The sequence below is a fragment of the Kogia breviceps genome, chromosome 12 (assembly GCF_026419965.1).
Source record: "Kogia breviceps isolate mKogBre1 chromosome 12, mKogBre1 haplotype 1, whole genome shotgun sequence".
Lineage (NCBI taxonomy): Eukaryota > Metazoa > Chordata > Mammalia > Artiodactyla > Physeteridae > Kogia > Kogia breviceps.
Window position 1 is genome coordinate 34,483,936 of NC_081321.1, and position 15,998 is coordinate 34,499,933.

General features: G+C 34.9%; 1 protein-coding gene across 16 annotated transcripts in view; it reads right to left on the bottom strand.

Annotated features, from left to right (window-relative positions):
* PUS7L (pseudouridine synthase 7 like) overlaps nt 1-15,998 on the bottom strand; it is a 146,726-nt gene that overhangs the window by 99,785 nt on the left and 30,943 nt on the right. For 10 of the 16 annotated variants that reach the window (XM_067009116.1, XM_067009115.1, XM_067009109.1 and 7 more), the window contains one exon: nt 4,327-4,461. The gene's annotated coding sequence lies outside the window, so the exon portion shown is untranslated. Of the gene's footprint in view, nt 1-4,326; nt 4,462-9,288; nt 9,763-13,615; nt 15,596-15,998 lie in introns of those variants that run through there. The other 6 variants (XM_067009117.1, XM_067009108.1, XM_067009106.1 and 3 more) reach the window with 5 other exon arrangements.

A 15,998-nucleotide genomic window follows, 5' to 3' on the forward strand; every position in this document is an offset into this window, starting at 1 on the left:
TGGTTGACCCTTTATTCATTTATTTGATCAATATTTATTAAACTTCTTCTTTGTATTATTTCCCATGCTGATTTATTCTTATACATAAATAAGACAATTCTCTACCAGGGCATTGCATTTTTATCTTTAAAAAGAAGCGTTTGTTTCATTATTGAACTAGAAACTATTACATCTTGCCCTTTTTAACTTATAACTAAAAATAAATCAGCCTTAGCAAGATCTGTTGAAAGCCTAAGGTAATAGTATAGTGAGGCTATTTAAGCCATTTCAATTCATATATTGAATGAAAATTTCAATAGTTACATTCCTCTTTCGTAATTGTAAATAATTTAATGTATTAATTCATTTGACAAAGTGTGTTGACACATGAGCATTCTTTTGATTTACTACTTGGTGTTATATTTGATTACATTGCAAAGCTGTGCTTTAAGAAAGAGCATTTCTCCTTACACATAAATGTGCAAGTTGTAGAATGACTAACCGGGGTAGTTAACCAGAGTTTAGATTGAAATAAAAAAGGATGGAGGTTACAGAGGCAGAACTAGGAATGTGGCCATAAGAGTTGTTACGGTTGTGACTAAGGAAAATCTAAGCAGGCAAAGATCCAGGTCAAGAAAATTAGCAAAGGCAGGCTGGAGTTGGCAAGTACCTTGGACCCTGATTAGAAATCAGTAAATCAGGAATCAGGGTTGATCTGAAGCTCTGCTAGAAGACTGAGAACAAAGATTAGAGATTCTGGGCAATACAAGATCAGAAACTAAAGCCAAATAGCTTAGCAGCAAGGGCTTACGTTCCCATTAGAAGGCTCTGAGCAAACAGGCATGGGTAATCAACAGTGAAAATGAGGTTTATCATTGAGCCAAGGAGTCTGTAGGTTTAGGGCTCCCCATATGTTTAACCCAGGGCTAGAATATATCTTATAGTAAGAGACTGGCCTGAAACTTCAGATACCCTTGGTTGGGAAGAAGGAGTAAGGGAATTGAAGAATTAGGAAATTCTTGATATAGGGATCCAAACTCCAGATATGTTAGACTTTCTCAAGCTAATTTATGAGCATGATAGAGTTTTATCAAATACAAGATTGCATCAGTTGTCAAATTAGGATCCCTTAAAACCAAGGGGTGGGCCAATTTAGTGAAGATCCTGGTACGACATTCTTCATCTGGTAGAATTAAGTATTGCTGACTAGTCTTGTACTTTCTCAAGCATAATGCATAAACTATATATAGTATTGGGAACCTGAAATACAACATTTGGTTTCAAATGTAAGAATATGGAGTTTTTTTTCTTTTAGGCTCTAGGCCTGATAGCTAAACCATGAAAGGGAAAACCCAAGAGGCTGAGGCACCTTGGATCATCACATCCACTGTGTTTTCATGCTACTATGAGAAAAAAGCAATCCATATACAGAGATAGGCAGTATCATGAGTTTCCTACATCAACAGAGAGAAAGAGACAGAGACAGAGAGAGAGAGAGAGAGTCTCAAATCTTTTACAGACAATGAGCCACACATTTATGCCAAAATCAGCTTATTTATCCCAATGTAGGATTGTAGTCTATCCAAGTTTTCATAGAAATTTCTATCTTACCCAAATTTTACCTACTCCTGAAATTCCATCATCTTTAAAACAAACTAAAATCCTAGTTTTTAAAATTTAGATTGATAAGAAGAGGCAGAGGTAGGGTTTTTTTTCAATCTACATAGTTACAGAGTGAACTCTAATTAACAATATGTGTGTGACTATGAACAGAAACATTTCAACTCATTCTGCTACAGTGAGCAGAGAAAAATAGTAAAGTTTGAACAAGCAATAGATAAAGGGACAATACTATAAGAAAATCAATAGAGCAAGATTCCTAAAAGGAAAAAAGAAAGAGAATAAAAAATCTAAAGTAAAGGGGTAAAATTACAAATGGGCTTTCAGACAAGCTGTAAGTACTCCAGGCAATGAAGGATGATTGAAGACTGGAATTTAAAACAGACTCAACCAACAAGAAACATATTTTGTAAGGAAGGACAGATGTAATGGCTTGAGGGGAAGAAAGGAAGTAAGCGACAGAGCAGTGAACATAAAAGAGTGACTCAGCTATGCAGTCACAGCAAGGTGATCAAGAGATGAGGTTGGAAAGTACAAAATGACTTTTCAAGTCAAGCAGGAAATTTCAAATTAATATCAGAGTCTGATTAGACATAGTGAAATGGTAGCTGATACAAAATTAACCCTCTCCTGTTCTTAAAAGTCTTGAGGTAGGAAGAGGGAAGTTTGCAGGGAAATGAACAGGGAGAAATTCAAAGAAATTAATAGCTGTTTACATGTGAGAAAAGTCCAAGTAGGAAAAGATTTTAAGCAAGAGAAAACTCATCAATCACCTAATTTAATACCATCAATGTGCAAAGAACTGCAGTGTAGATGAACACCCTTAGGTTCAAGCCTTTGTTCCACCTCATACATTATCATCTTATGCAAGATTCTGGCTTCTTTGAGCAAAAGGATCTTTGTCTATAAAGTGAGGGTAATAACACATATTTAATAGAATATTATCAAGATTAAATCCAATAAATTGTGCTAAAGTGCTATGTAAATGATACTTATTGAAAAATAGGAGTGGACGTTTATTTTACAGTAGTTTTAAGCAGAAGAGGAAATTGCTTAGAGAAGTTTTCTTATGCCCACAGGGAAACAGTGAGAGTACAGGGATTCACCCAAAGCAATCCAGCTAGAAAGTAAGTGATCCTAAAATACTTAGCTGTACTGCCTCAGTCCCTGATTTCAGGGAATTTGCAATCTAGTTGAGGGGGAAATATGTGGAATGTTAAATAATAAGACAACAAAAAAATGATCACAAAGGAACCCATGATCCATGTTAGATGAATGTTAGAGATTTGGTGGTTTATGCTGGAACATTCTTAGAAGAACTTCTGGAAGAGAAAAGACTTGAATCATGCTTATTAGGATGATTGGAATTGGCTAATCAAAATGAGGAATAAGAATAGAAGAAAACAGCAAAATAATAAGGCTAAAAATATAAAGCACAGATATTCAGATTACTTAGTCCATCTATGTTAAAGAGCTAAAAAATTAAAATGTAATAGAAATTTTAAATGCTGCTTACATGTCATTGAAACAGAAGAAAATAAGCTGCAAATAATGATTCAACTCCAATATATAGAATATATTGGATATAGAACATACAGAATAATATGAAACAATTTACTACTCGCTATTTGAGGGATGTTTAAAATACAGGACTATAGTACACTATATGCTAACCACAGACCAAAGAAACAATAAAAGAAAATGTAAGCCAAAATAAATACAGGCAAAATAATACTATTAAGAAATAACCTTATTTTAAAATATTGCTTCCTGATTTTAAGGCTTATTTTAGATTTAAGGTTCAATAAAATTCTATTCAGTTTCATAAATGCTTGTTTTCATTGGCCTTGAAAAAAGTTAGAAAGAGAAAAATCAAATCTTAGGACTTTTTTTATGCTATTGAAAAAACTGATAAATCTTTCCACAACATGGTCTAAGTATAAAAACTACATTGTATCATCTTCTTATTTTGTGGGAATTTTGAAAACTCTAAGTTGAAACTCAAAGTGGAAACACAAGTATAAAATATATAAGAGAAAAGGAAAGTGTGCTTAAGTTACAAGACCTTTAAGGTGCTCTTAGGGAGCATGGGTCTAGAACAATTCCTGCTCTCTTCATCTCTCTTCATCCCTCTTCTTCGCCCTTTTGACTCCTACCAAAAGTGTCAACTGTGAATGCTGCCTATTTTGCTAGAAATGTGAGAAATATTGTTCAAGTCGTCCCTGGGCAACTTTGGGGTAAGACCCTACCACGTTATTTCCAAAACATTTCTTCCATTAAAACATTTCTTATGAAAATGCAAACAGTATCTGGCAGGAGTAATACAGTCCACTATTAAAACTGTGATGAGCGTTTCATTATCAGCTTAGCTATCTATATTCCTAGTGGGACTTATATCCTCAGAGGATTTATTTGAGGGAATGGAAAGTTAAGATAGGCCTTGGCATGATTCATGTATTATTTAGGATTCTCTAGTAACAAGCAACAGAAACCAAACCTGGCTAATTTAAGTCAAAAGAAAACATAATGATATGAGCAGCTTACATGCCCTAAGGGAGAGCTGAACAACAAGGTTGGAAAAAGTGGAACACACAACCCCAGAAGGTCTTCCCAATCCCATGTGACCACAGCTGATCAGATATAAACAACAGTTTCTATCTCTCATTACCTCACTCAAGGGTCAGTGTCCCAGGAGAGCAATTGATTAGTCATATTTAAGTCACTTACCTTACTGTTGACACTACTGGGGAAGGTTAGAGGAAGTATTTGGCAGGAATAGCCAACAAACTTTTCTGGTTTTGGTAGAAGCAAATCAAGCACTTGGATTTCCATCATGTCAATACTGCACACAGCAAAAGATAGCTAATTTGGAAAGAACAAAACAGAGTGCCATTAGGAAAGGGCAATGGAGTCTCAGCAGCCAAAAAAAAAAAAAACAAAAACAAAATCAAATATAAAATGGGTACAACAGAGAGTCTTTATGGAGGGTTCTCAAGTGAAGCAACCCGGTATACCACGGAGTCTATAAAGAAATAACAGCTTCAAATTCATATTCATTCAATACATAGAACATACGTTATTAAAACAACTCATTAGTTACTGTTTGAGCAGTGGCAAAGACGACTGAAATTAGAATGTACTTAACCAGAAACCAAAATCTGATAAAAACGGTATGCTAAATAAAGACAACAGCATTAAAAAGAAATTTAATAGATAGTCCAAAAAAATAAAATAATAGTGGATAAGAACACAAACTCTGGAGCTAGCCTGTTTTTGTGACCCTAAAGGAGCTACTAAATCTCAAATAATTCATGTAACTTTGCATGCCATAAACTGTTTTGATCCCACAGACAAGCCAAAATTCTGGTGGCGTATGTAACATTTACAAATTGCCACATAAACTTGGGGTGCACATGAGGTCACTTCTTTATCTTTCCAGTGAATTGCTTAAGTCCATACCTGCCTTTTTAGTAGTAAGTTCAGCATCTCTCTTTGGGCTTCCTATTTCTCCTGAATTCTCCAAGATCCCTGGCTTTACCCACAAACTCAAAAGCCCTGATTACATCCTTTTCCTTCCGACAAGAATTCTTCTCAAAAATTATCCTAAGGAATGATATGTTCAGGTCTTGGTGATTCACCAGTATAAGGGAAACTCCCCAGCTGATTGTAAGATAATCACTTTCAACTTCTCTATTGAATCCACATTTTCTTTGAAATCAGGTTAAAGCACAATTTGCTTACTTTATACTTGCTAAGAAATCCTCATCTGTGAGTACCCATGCTAAGTTATATGAATTCCCATTAGCTTCTCAATACATGCAGAATAGAATCCATGGCCTGTAGGGCCCTTTGGGATCTGGCTCATATAGTCCTGAATCTTATCTCATACCCGTAACCCATTGCCCCAATAACACCAACCTTTTTCCCCCTTGAATATGCCAAACTCACATCCTGCTCAATGCCTTGGACTTGGCGTCCCCTTTGATGGCTTTCCCATGACCCTTCAAATGTCTGATCTAACTCTTCACTTCTTAATTTCAGTATCACCACCTCAGAGAGTCCTGCCTTAAATTCCCTATTTTCATTCTCTAATTGCATCACTTGATTCATTTCTTCTGTAACACTACTATTACAATTTATTTTTTGGCTTCTTTGTTTGCCACCTCCCACTAAGCAGGGCCCTTCTCTGTCTTATTCATTGCTGTTTCCAGCTCCTAGAAAAGTTCCTGAAACACAGTAGGCACTCAATAAATATTTTTAAATAAAATGAGCTAATCCATACAAAGCATAACTTTTTAATATCTGTTTCTTTATATCTGTGCTTTGAGAATCAAATAAGAAAAGAGCTTAGAAGAGCTCTCTGATACAGTACTATTACAAATATATAATTATAGTTGTACATAAAATATTAGAAGTAGAGAATAAGTTCTTAAGCAGTTACCAACTAGGCTGTAAGCTCTTCAAGGGCAGGAATTATATTATTATATAATTAAATATAATTATTTAATTATAAATAAAAAAATACACCTATTATCACTGTGTATTCCATGCTTGGCATAGTGTCTGCCATGTAAATAAATATTTGTTGAATGAACAGATGAATCCATGAGTGAGCACAGCATCTCTCTACTTCCAGAAAGACTTGCATATAGAAGGAATAAATTTAGCTGTAGTCCTTCAAAGGAAATTATACCGATATTATTGTTATGTTCATTTATTCATTCATAAGAATTGTTAAGTACCTACTATGTGCCAGACACTGTGCAAGATGTGGAGGATACAATGATAAAACAAGTAAACCAACCAATCAACAAAAAAATAATGTTCCTGCCTTCATGGATCTCATTGCATTGTGAGAGAGACATTAAGCAAGTAATCACAGAAATAAATTTATAGTTTCCAGTGAGATAAATGCTAGGAATGGATTTGAATTACTTTGGAAATTATTATCGATAACTATTTAAAAAGATGTTATAAAGTTTCTCAGACAGAACATATATTTTGGTTAGTAAAGAAAATAACTTTTTGAAGAGAGAGCTAGATACAAGAATATATGAAATAAATTAATATTTTTGGCTCATCCACATAGGTTTACTAAATTAAATTAACTACAGAACGATTCACATGTTCAAATATTTGTTTTCAGGGGAAATTTCCTCTTACTCCCCTCAACCTTAAGTCTGTCAGTTGCCTTTAAAGTAATCTGTATCTGAAATGTCTCTTCAAGCTGTCAAAATGAATATTTCCTCCTCTTAATGTGTTTTGGCTTAAATTCCTCCTAATTTGATATTAAGACCATGACTTCAACTCTCTGTTTGCATTTGCCTTTATTCACAGCCTTATATTTAACCGTTAAATATATTTGTTTTGGGTGAACTTGTTGCATATAGCATAAAGGCATAAAAAGTGATTTCTTTCTGGAAAAAACAACTTTTTTGGAATTAAGCCAGGATAAATGTATTGATATGACATATTTGGGTTCTCATTTCTATCCCAGATTATTTTCTAATTGAAAGTCTGTGTCCAGAGCCAAGATGGAGTTGGCCATGCAAGAGATCACTGTAAGAATAATGCCTGTGAAACTAAAGGTGAGAGGAAGATGTAGGATGGAAAAGCATTTGGACCGTGGTGGGTGGGAAACTTGAGAAAAGAGAAGAGAAAGCAAGGACAGCTGGGTAGCTGTCTGGGTATCCTCAGACTAGTGCAGCTCTGGCAACATCACGCCCAGTCTGGAGCGAGAGCTCTAGAGCAAAGACTGCCCATTGAGGGGTCTCTCCTTGGGCAGAATGTCCAGGCTCTGCTACCCATGTCATAACAAGCCACTGGCTGGAGCTGCAGAGAGAACACGTCAGCTCCAGTGCTGCAGCACATTCTGAAGACGCTACAGCTGGAGGCTATAGGCTAACAGCACGCCATATGGCAGGGTCATTTGTGCAGGAATATCTGAGTGAAAGAGCTCCATGGCTACCACAGACGCGTTATATTTTACTCAAGTATAATCTACCTACAGTGAAATGTACAGATCTTAAGTGTACACAGTCTAACAAGTTTTAACGCATTTATAAATCCATTTACCCCATCCCAAACAAGACACAGAATATTTCCTTCACACAAAAATTTCCCCTCCGGCCCTTAGATCCAAACCCCCTTGCTTCTGCTCCCACCGTACACACATACACACTGAAGCAACAACTGTTCTGATTTTTATTACCACGGTTTATGTTGCCTTCTTTGAATTTCATATAAATGGAAACACAGCACATGTCCTCTCTTTGTTCCTGGCTTCCCTCATGCAATACAATATTTTTGATACTCATCATGCTGTTGCATGTATCTTAAAATTTTTCTTTTATTGTCTGAATACACCACCATCTCTTTATCCATTTTCCTTTTATAGACGTTTGGGGGGTTTCCAGTTGCCGAAATAAATAAAGTCACTGTGAACAGTTTTGTACAACACTTTGTACACTTTTTGTGGATGTATTTTTCATTGATCTTTGATAAATAAATACTTAGGAATAGGATTGCTAAGTCATATGGTAGGGTACGTTTAAATATATGAAAAACTGCCAAATAGTTTTCTAAGTCGTTTGTACCATTTTTCACACAAACAGTTGGCTGTGTTTTGATTGTTATTTAATTAAATATACATACCAATTTGGGGTGAACTGACATCTTAACAAAATTGAGTCTTCCAGTCAATGAACAGCATATGTCCCAATTTTCTTAGGTTTTTTTTTTTTCCTTCTCCCAGAAATGTTTTAGTGTTAATGGTTTAGAGGACATGTAAGCCGTTGTTAAATATGTTCCTAAGTATTTCATGTTTTTATGCTATTGTAAATAGTATTGTTCTTAAAATACCATTGTTCAATTATTCATCCCTATTATCTAGAAATAAAGTTGACTTTTGTACATACATTGACTTTGTAGTTTGTGAACTGGCTAAAATCATTTATTAGTTCCAGCTGTTTGTTTTGTTCTTCTTGTAGATTTATGTATAAAATCATATTGTCTTCCAAAGATAAAAATTTAATTTTTCCTTTCCGAACTTTATGCATTTCTTTTCCTTGCTTTACCCTAGTGGCTAGAACCTCTAATATAACAAAACTGATGAGTGCAGACATCATTGCCTGTTTTCTGACCTTAAGAGAAACTGTTCTATATTTCACTATTAAGTTTACTCATTATGGATCACATTTTCTTGCTTCATTGAATGTTTTATTGTTTTAAATTTCATTGCCAACATTAAGTATAAAGGATCAGTATTATTTTAATTATTTCCCAGACAGTACAAATGTCTGCCTAATTTGGCTGCTGGAAAGAAAGGCTGTTTATTCTGATTCTCTCTAGGAGTTGAGTAGCTTTGCAGCTGGCCCACAGTTTTCGTTAGGGTGGGTTTACCTACCTTCAGATATGGAAGCTAACATGGTTCTCTGCTAACTATGAAGAACTCACCTCACCCCCGTACTCAGTCCATCATTCCTTCCTTGCATCCAAGACTATTTTATAATTCCATAGAAAGGTATAATTTTTATTTTGTCCCAGATTTTCTTGTTTCCACAAAGGTCTTTTATATCCTTTAACATCCTAACGATTAATATCTTGTGATTTCTTTTGTGTGTGTGTGTGTGTGTGTGTGTTCAAATATTTAGGAGAGTTCAATTTCGTTCTCCTTACTTTTTTTGTCCCTTGTATTCTTCTGTCTACTGCTTTTTGTGCTTGCTTCAATTTCATCTTCTTTTCTCTGATGGTTTTGTTTGTCTTCTGCACCTTTCTTGAAATCTGCTGTCTCAGGTTTCCTCTCCTCCTTCCTCTATCTTGTGTTATATTTCCTACGTTCTTTTCTTTCTTCTTCCATTTCTTTTTTGTCTTCTTTCACAGAAGTGACTGCTTTACCAAAAAATAAAATAAAAGCGTGTCACAATTTTTATCTTCATGTTCACTTTTTTGCAGGCTGTTGGTAAATTCTGCTGCTCTTTTCCAGAAGTTTATCTTTTTTCCCCACGTTTATCTTAGTGTTGAGACTGTGCCAGTTTCCTTTGCTACTCATTATTGAACGACTTGAATTTTCCTGGGCCAGCTATTTGCAGGAGGTTCTTGGTTAGGCAGGAGAGGCCAGGATAATCTTCCATGATTTATAACTCAAAGATGCTCTCTTGTTTCCTACAAATACAACATCATTATTTGAGATGCTTCGTTTGGCCTCAAACCACGTTTGGCAGTGTTTTTGCCACCAGCCTTACCTACCAAATTTTTGTCTTCAGGGTAGACCTGTCATATTTAGGAAAAGCCTTTCTTGCTTCTTCTGAGATCTGATGTTACTGAACCCTCTTGCCACTTTTTTTCCCATGTCCTACCATGCAACCTTTTTCAGATCTCAGCTGCTCTTGGCCGTTCTTACATGCACTTTAAATTTGCTTATCATATTGTTTGCTGGTTTAAAAAAATGCTGTTTTCCTTATTGCTTTTATATGATTTCCATTCAGGAAAAGGGGTAAAAGCCCATTTGCACAACCACATTCATATCACAAGTCACCTGAAGGTGTTTAGACCAGAGACCTAAGTTTAAGACTTATAAGACTTACTGTCTCTTGGATGACCTTAAACCCAATTATAAAAACAGTAACCAAGGATTTAAACTTTAAGTTCTCTAATTTGTCTTATTAAACACATGTGGAATATTTCCTAATAGCTCCTACTAGGAGAAATTCTATTCCACTGCAATTACTAGAGCAATTAAGCTGATTGCCAAAATACTTTACTTGATTTGTCACCTAGAAAGTGACTGCATGATAAAAATAAGCATTCTGACACGCCAGAAATAGGCAGAGAAAATTCTAAGATAGCCCCCCAGTTTTCCTTAGAGCATTAAAACATGGAGAAGAATACCTAGCAGAGTTAGATGAGCGAGGAGGGATTTATAAGTACAAGGATGTATTTCACTGTGAAATTAGAGTAGGCATTGAAGTTGAAGGCTGGCTCCTAGTGAGTTTTCTTCTGGGAACACTAAGAAACCATCAGTACAAAGGTCACAGAAGTATTTTATGAAGCCAACTACTTATGACTTTTTGTGTCTATGGAACTGATCAAGTCAGTTGTCAAATGCAGACTGAGAGCAGGGGGTATGAACAAAAAAGAAAGAGAAAAGTAAAGGAGAAACACACAAGGAAATAAATATGAGTAGTCATATTTATTATGCATGTATTTTCTAATATTTTTTGTTTTTAATATAGCCTTAAAAATGCAGAATGCAGAATGATCATATTCTCCTCCACTCTATCTGGCCCTATATAATGTAGTGTTCAGCCTCTTCCTGCACATGTAGAAAATGATATTTGTATCACACTAATGTAGGCTGGAAAGAATTTAGTATGAGTTAGTATGAGTATGTGAAAAAAAGTTATGAGTTAGTGAAAAAGAAATACTGCTTTTATATAATTATGATAAGAAACATAAAATAGACCTACTATGGAAGATATTAAATATTGAATACATATGAAGTTTCAAAATAAAGTATTTTCAAGATTTTAATAAGAAATTTGAGCTTGCTTCTCTGACCATAATGTTTTAATCATGGATTTTGTGTATGAAATAGCAACATCTGTACACCTCCTGGTCAAAACTTAACATTAAGAGAATAAGTGTTTGTGACAATGCCTAGAAAATAGTAAATACTATATATACATAACTGCATAAAATTTTGTGGGAAAAATTTTAAATCTTTTTTTTTACAATCATTCAAAGTTTACAACACTTGAAATTATGTTTGAAGAAGCTAACTCTTCCTATTCTTCTTGAAATATTCAATGTTAAAATTTTTCATGACAATGGAAATAATTCTTGTATTGAATCAAATGTCTGTTATCAAGTATATCAAACTAATCACAAAACTCTAACCTGTAGAGAACACATTGTTAGAGCAATCATCCTGCACCAAGTTTGGATGTTATAACTGTTTATATTCTTTTAGTATTATAGATATTATACCACACTGTTCCAATTTATCAAAGATTAAAATTAATCAGTTTATCCTTTTTTATAGCTAATACCACCTTAGATCATTAACCCCTATTAGTTCCCTCCCAGGTGCTATGTTTTAATTTATCATCCTTATTTAACCCACAAGATATTGTGGATATTATCATTTTATCAAGGCAATATTTGTTTATATTTAACCACATATTTACCACTTTTCCTGTTCATCATTCATTCCTCCACCTTAGGCTTTTGATTTGAGATCCTCTACCTTCTGCCTGAAGCTTGTTTTTGTTCTAATTTCCTCTGGTGAGAGTCAGTACTTAGTCGTAAACTTTCTCAGTTATTTCATTATATTCCATTGTTGCTCTGGAGGGTAAGCTATCACACAGCCTGAGAATAATCTTTACCCAGCCGCTTTTAAGATTTTTCTTTTTATTACTGATGTGCTGCATATTCACTATGATGTATCTCAATCTGGTTTTATTTTTATTTACACTACTGGGGATTCATTGGACTTTTGAAATCTGTATTGTAGTGTCTTATTAGTTCCAGATAACTCTCATCCACTATCTGTTCAACTATTGCCTTTACCTTATTCTTTCTCCTTTCCTTCAGATTCCAATTAAATGTATTTTGAATTTTCTCACTCTATCCTCCATGTCTCATCTCTGTAATTTTAAAAAATCTCATTGCTCCTTTCTGGTTTTTTTTAGGCCCAATTTACTAATTTGCTTTCAATTTTGTGTAATGTTATTAAACTCATGAGTTTTAAGTTTTGATTACTACATTTTCACTTCTAGAAAGTCCGTTGGTTGTTTTTCAAATATACTAGATTGTGTTGTAGCTTCTTGTTCCCTGCAGATTTTCAAGCTCGTCTCTTACTTCTTTAAAAATAGTTAAAATGAAGTCCATGTCTATTATTCTGAAGTCCTGCAGGTCTATTTATATTGTCTTTTGTTTCTGTTGACACTTATTCATGACACCTTGCTTTTTTTTCTGTGTTGCTTACTGTCTTTGAACATGTATGGGAAACCTGGGATGAAGGCAACTTCCTCAAGAGAACATTTGTGTTGGCTCTGTGACATGACCGGAGTCGCTACCACTTAATTTCAAACCAAGTTCATGGCTTAAGAGTCTCTGGATTCTGTAAGAAAAAGCATCTGAGTTTCAGCTCTGGCTCTGTGTTTCACCCTTCTCAAGGTTCTTAACTATATTCTATCTCTGTGTCCTCATCTATAAAATAAAAATAATGGTACTTATCCCATAGGTAAGTGCTTATTGGTAAGATGTAAAATGCTAAGCACATAGTGCCCAATGATTAACAGCCATTATCATTTTGTCACTTAGTGAGTCTTCCCCCAGGTTGCCTTAATGTCATAAAGTACTATTAATATTAATATACAGGTAAATTCAGAGATGGGCAGAAATTAAATAATCACTAGTTAAGCAAAGTGAACTGAGTCATTTTGCATTAGGAATCAGCAGAACAAAGAAGTTATCACCATGGGCCTTGAAAACAAAAAGAGCTAGGGTAAACTCTCTCTGCAACCTAGGGTAAGTGCTACTTAAACTCTTCAAGCCCTAGAATCTTCATTTGTAACGTGAGAATGGTTACATTCCCTGACAGCTTGTTCTGAGTTGTTAAGTGAAATTCTACAATGCATTTAATATTAAATCAAAAGCAGGCATTTTACAGGTAGTGATGACAAAGATGAAACCATTAAAATTATTTTGGCAATTCATGTAGAAGTGGAAAGGCATTATAATGAGTTCCAATTCTAACACTCTAAACTTTCTGTGAGGATAAAAGGCTATTTTAGAACTTTCCTGAGATACATATATTTACCAAGTAACTTTACTAAGGTGTGTTTGTGGTATTCATTCAGCATTTTTAAGCCTACTACATGTCAGGCACTGATGGGTACCTGAGGTATAAAGAAGAATGCCCTTAAATAGTTAGTAGTAGATGAGCCAGATATTCAATCAAATAAGTATAACATGATATGAACAGTACGAATGTTATGAGACTACAGATTTCACAGAGAAGACATTTATTTAACCTAAACATAGAGGACTTTCTGCCATGGAGAATGGGAGGTTGAGGTACAAAACATGGGAAAACTTGCTATATTTGGCAAGGAGCAAACAGAACTTAACCAAAAGGTATGTTTTACAGAGTAAGAGGCAGATAACATTTGAAAGATAATCTGAAACCATGCTGTACATGTCTACATGTGCTGTGTTTAGGAATTTGGACTTTCATTCCATAGGGGCTGGGAAGCCACTGAAATGTTATATGGTCTCAACACAATGACAGGATCAGATTTCTACTTTTTTTTGGGGGGGGGTCGGTAACTGACATGAGTATATATACAAAGATAGACCAGTTAGAGTGAAGAATGGGGGTGGTCAGTTAGAAAATTATCACAACAATCAAAACCAGAGAGAATATGTACATTAAAAACACAATCATCAAATGCTTCACTTTGAAATTAGTTTTCTCTTTCAATGCCTTGGAAGAATGTTCTTTGAATTCAGAATAACTGCTTCCCAGCTCTTCTATTGGTTCTTAAATGTGAAAAGTGCATTGTTATTATTTATATACCATAAAATCTATTAGATTTCCCTTAAGATATTTTACGGAAAAATTAGTTTCCTTTTGAAAATCATATGCAAAAAAAACCCCACCACATTTTATTATAACCTAAAGAAACTATAAAGGTTATTTATAGAAAGAGTCTTCATCTTCCCTTTCCAAAAAAGAACACTAGTCCTTTATGACCAGGGGTGGGGACAGGAACAATAATCAGCTAAGATTAACACCCTATTGTAGTGAAAGCTTCAGAATCCTGACATAACCAGTCTAAGAAAATGCCAGTAAGGCTTATCAGAAAAGGGTGACTTGGAATCAAAGCATAAAGAACTAAGTCCCTAACCCTCTCCACTCTCCACCCATCTTGCTACTCAAACACCCTCAGCTAAGGAGTGAGTGACCAGCTCTTTGCTCTCCTCCCTTTAAAAACAACCAAATAGCTCGTGTTTCAACTCCATGATTAAATTTCCTCTTTGTAACAGAAAATATTGGTAATTGAGTTGGATATTTAGGAAGGAAACTGAGACAGAAAAGACAATTTAATGTTTCTTATAATTTGCCATATTTTCCAATGTCTAAATATAATTTCATGGGTATTGTGACTTCTCTCCATGAGTAAAATTTTCCTTTAATAAGACAGGTCTGTGTACACAGCCAGAGTAAATTAGCTCCTGCCTCCCAGTTGCTGAGAAAATGAATTGCTTAAGAAGATTAGAGTTATTTTCTTTACTTAAAGGTATTCCTGACAACCCACACTGAAATTACACAAGATTAACTCTGCTAACACCATTTCCCATTCTTTAAACTATAGCTTTCGAGAAAGCAGCATTTAGACTGAATACTTCAAAGCATATTTTAAGAGGAGATCTCAAAATGCATGGAGATGCTAATACAGGTATCATTTAAAGATTCATGATGAGGTGCTGAGAGGCCAAGAAACCTACTATTCGTCATACAGTGAGCCATAAGTGAAATGCAAAGACGCTGCTTGTTTTTCCGTTCGCCATCTAGTGGTCTGTATACTCTTTTTCCAGACGGCATTTCAAATAAAATGGTATCTTCAAGGACATAACACTGTTAATCCCTCAAAGTCGGGGATATTATCTATTTGTCTTTCCCCATAGCATCTTACAGAGCGCCTTTAACTTAGGGGCACTCAAATGTTGGTGGATTATTATGTCATATATTTGGCATTGCTTTGTGGCCTATCAGAAATATGTAAAGCAGAAGGGCTTAGGAAAGAAAAGATTAAAACAGTACCACAAGACATCAAGCTATTTGTAAGAATCTTTCTGAATCTGAAAGCAAAACCCATAGCACAGGTAGTAAGCTTTATTTATATTAACCGACATTAGTACTGTTAAAATGTACAATGCAGAAATTTCTCTCTCTGGCAATACGTTGGCATGACCCACCAGAACCGTTCTGAAAAAAATACAATCATAATCCATCAGTTCCCTTCCCTTACCCTCTCTGAAGCTTCAGTATTCTTCAAGTATTCTTTAATTGATTGCAAAATTAATATACACATGTATTCTTATTTAAATACCCAAACATTTCAGAAGTAAATAAAGAAAAACATGAGAAGTCCTATTTCTCTTACTCCTATGTCTCCCTCCAACCTCTTCTCCTATCCTGACATTAACACAAGAAAATTCTGCACTGTTTTATGCAGCTTCATTTCTTCTTGGTCTCTTAAGGGTAGTTCCCAGGTGGAAAATATTGAGGCACACTGACCTAGATAGTTCTTAAAGATCTAAATTTGAATGCACTGCTGAATTCCCAGATTTAGAAATATGTAGTTCTTTCCACTTACAAAAAAATAAAT